At 45.7% G+C, this 3,937-nt stretch overlaps 1 pseudogene; it reads left to right on the top strand.

Moving 5' to 3' along the window:
- Window positions 1-1,040: 1,040 nt before the first annotated feature.
- LOC126095901 (5S ribosomal RNA) lies at window positions 1,041-1,157 on the top strand (annotated as a pseudogene).
- The last annotated feature ends 2,780 nt before the right edge of the window (window positions 1,158-3,937 follow it).

Raw genomic sequence — 3,937 nt, 5'->3', positions numbered from 1 at the left:
TAATGGAAACTCCAGGGAAGAATAACAGAAATACAGGGAAAGACACATTGCTATTTATTGTAAAGAAGACACGTCAAGGTGCAGACAGGCACAATTAAGACATTCACATACAGCTTTCGGCTACAGCCTTCGTCAATAAAAGACACACACACCCGCACCATTCGCATACACACAAAAGCAAGCACACCTCACGCGTACACGACCACCAACTACAGCATCTCGGGCCGGAAATGGTTGAAAAAAAAAAGTTCAAATGTGTGTGAAATCTTATGGGTCTTAACTGCTAAGGTCATCCGTCCCTAAGCTTACACACTACTTAACCTAAATTATCCTAGGGACAAACACACACCCCCACGGCCGAGGGAGGACTCTAACCTCCGCAGCGCCTGAGACCGCTCGGCTAATCACGCGTGGCTGGAAATGGTGGAGTTGGCGGTCGTGTGTGCGTGACGTGTGCTTGGTTTTGTGTACGTGTGAATGGCGCGTGTGTGTGTCTCTCCCTCAATGACGAAGGCTGTGGCTGTGGCTGAAAGCTGTATGTGAGGTTCTTTTAATTGTGCCTGTCTGCAACTTGATGTGTCTTTTCCTACATTGTTATAATGTCCTCAAGTCCTCCTGACTACATTTCTTGTTTCTGGGTGTTCGCAAGTATTTGTTTTCGTGGAATGCTTTGTTGCACTCTGAGTGCCGCCTCATTCGCGTTTCATACCGCGTAGTGCAGATCGTGCAGGCATTGGCGTGGAATCGCTCTGCTTGCTGGTACTCGCGTATACGTAGAGACGCCGTTGCTTGCGCGGTCGCCGAAGTGACACGCATCCTCCACCGCCGAAGCCGACGTCCCCGGCAGCCGGCGGTTTGTATCGGCCGGTGCCGCCGCTGCTGCTGCTTGCTTCAATTTCGTGGAACGTTCTGGAGCTAGCGAGACAGAGGAGAGTCGAATAGTAGCCCTCGGAGGGTCGGCCCGCGCCGTGGACCACATCTGGTATTTTAACCCTCGCCAAGGGGGAGGATATATCGTGCTCCTCTATTGCAAATATTGTGCCAACGGCCTTACCGCAGTGGTAACACCGGTTCCCGTCAGATCACCGAAGTTAAGCGCTGTCGGGCTGGGCTAGCACTTGGATGGGTGACCATCCGGTCGCCGAGTGCTGTTGGCAAGCGGAGTGCACTCAGCCCTTGTATGGCAAACTGAGGAGCTACTTGGTTAAGAAGCAGCGGCTTCAGTCTTGGAAACTGACGTACAGCCGGGAGAGCGGTGTGCTGACCACGGGCCCCTCCATATCCTCATCTAGTGACGCGTGTGATTGAGGATGACACGGCGGCCGGTCGGTACCTTTAGGTCTTCGAGGCCTGTTCGGGAGGAGTGATTGGAAATACTGTAATCTAGTCAATTACTTTATATTTTAGTTAAGGAAAAATTATTTATTATTTCTAATGAATTCTTCTACCAGATTTCATATACGAGGGCAGTTCAATAAGTAATGCAACACATTTTTTTTCTGAAACAGGGGTTGTTTTATTCAGCATTGAAATACACCACGTTATTCCTCAATCTTTTAGCTACACAACACTATTTTTCAACGTAATCTCCATTCAATGCTACGGCCTTATGCCACCTTGAAATGAGGGGCTGTATGCCTGCACGGTACCATTCCACTGGTCGATGTCGGAGCCAACGTCGTACTGCATCAATAACTTCTTCATCATCCGCGTAGTGCGTCCCACGGATTGCGTCCTTCATTGGGCCAAACATATGGAAATCCGACGGTGCGAGATCGGTGCTGTAGGGTGCATGAGGAAGAACAGTCCACTGAAGTCACAGCTGTGCACGGCCGGCCCGCACGCGGGAGACCAGACAGTCTTGCTTGACCTTGCGGTGATGATGACACACGCTTTGCCCAACGACTCACCGTGCTTTTGTCCACTGCCAGATCACCGTAGACATTCTGCAAGCGCCTATGAATATCTAAGATGCCCTGGTTTTCCACCAAAAGAAACTCGATCACTGCCCGTTGTTTGCAACGCACATCCGTTACAGACGCCATTTTAACAGCTCCGTACAGCGCTGCCACCTGTCTGAAGTCAATGAAACTATACGAGACGAAGCGGGAATGTTTGAAAATATTCCACAAGAAATTTCCGGTTTTTTCAACCAAAATTGGCCGAGAAAAAAAATGTGTTGCATTACTTATTGAACTGCCCTCGTATATGTTAAAAAATGACGAAATTCCTCCAGCTGGAATTTCGTCATTTTTTAACATACATTATACTGGCTGACGTCCCAAATCGTCCATTTTAATTATGGATATACGAAGATTTCATACATGTTTTAAATTTTTCAGTTAAACTTAACACAAAAAAATTAAGTCGTATTCGATATTTCCAGGTTCACGGCCTTACTTACACATCGATATGTCTCTAGAAAATATGTTGACAGTTAAAGTCAACAGCAATGAACGAAATTTGCATTTTTTAATTTTTTTTTTGTTGGTGGTCCTAAAAGCGGTGGTACACTTTACTGAAATTGCGTTAGTATTGCTAACTGTGTGCTAAAAGGTATTTTCAGGTTCTGGACCCTACTACACGTCTGTACCTCTTTAAAATGTTGGCAATTAAATTCAGGAACAATTAACAAAATTTGCTTTTGTATTTTTATTTTTTACTTATTTATTTATTTGTTTCTGAGGGAGGGGGGGGGGCGGCACTTGGTAACATGCGTTATAGGAAATGCCTTGGTATTGCTAGGGTTAAGTGCCTTCTGCATCAGGTCGGGAGTGGGTGAACCTCGATAGTCAAATAAGGCTTTAGAGAAGTTGGCGAGGTCGACACAAGGGGGCCTCACATCAAATGGCGGAGCCGGTTCGTAGCTGTGCAAAAATGACTCACGTGACGAGCTTTGATGGAATCAGTCAAGTTTCGTATGCTTCTGTGGAAACTTAATGTGACGTGTTGTTGTGTATCTTCTGACCAACTGACTTTCACCTGTATTCCTGCTTTCATGCAGCAGATATTATTGGCGGAAGTTGCTAGAGGCCACCGGTGGCGGTGTATGAACTGTTGTTGGCGGTGTTCCAGTCCAGCGATCGTATCGCGGAATATCTGTGAAAGCAAAGAGACTGCCACAGGGCATTGTGGGCGCGGCGCCTCGGCCCGCACAGTACCTATCTTATTACTGTATTAATTAGTAACGTACATAAATTAGTATTTTTTGAGACCCCCAAAAGAGTATCTATAGTTAGGGCGTCATAATTTGGCCGTCGGTCACCAAGTACTCATCCTTAAAAGTCGGCACCATTCGGAACACTTCGTATCGTACGTTTCCCGTTTCGGATTGCTGCCACCCTCAGCGACTCCAAACTTGTGACACTTTAATTGCCTAGCTACACGTCGTCGTGTTGTCTGGGTGAGTGGGTGGTAAACTGGTTAATAATAGTAACTGTACTTAAATTTAAATGCACAGTGCACACAATTACAGATGTTTACTAAATGTTTTGAATACTATTTTTCTTCTACTCATGTATTGTATTCCAACAACCTCAATTTCATTTTATATTTCTTGCTACAAATATGTACCGTCTCTATAATGTGCATTCTGGAGTCCATGTATTTTCCGTGTCAAAACTTATACCACAGCAGCTGATCAACATGACTAGATTACGCTCCTGAGTTGTCAGTACTCGATGACGAACAACAGAACACTCTCTGTCACATGCCCTAACCCCACAGTGGCCGCGCTATTACTTAGCACTTATCCCTCCGTCCCCAACGTAAGAAGCCAACTTAGCTCTCTGCCGAATCCATCAATGTCAATTAAAATTAAGCTCACCTTAAAATATTACTGTACTTGTAAGTATATTTGTTGGCCACTGAGCAGGAGAATAACACTGGTAAGAAGCTCTTAACGTTAGTTCACGTTTTTGGATTCGGCTGTTACCTG

Source organism: Schistocerca cancellata, chromosome 8 (assembly GCF_023864275.1).
Source record: "Schistocerca cancellata isolate TAMUIC-IGC-003103 chromosome 8, iqSchCanc2.1, whole genome shotgun sequence".
In the NCBI taxonomy this organism is placed as follows: domain Eukaryota; kingdom Metazoa; phylum Arthropoda; class Insecta; order Orthoptera; family Acrididae; genus Schistocerca; species Schistocerca cancellata.
The sequence above is the reverse complement of the archived record's forward strand: the minus strand, read 5'-3'. Positions and strand labels throughout refer to the sequence as shown.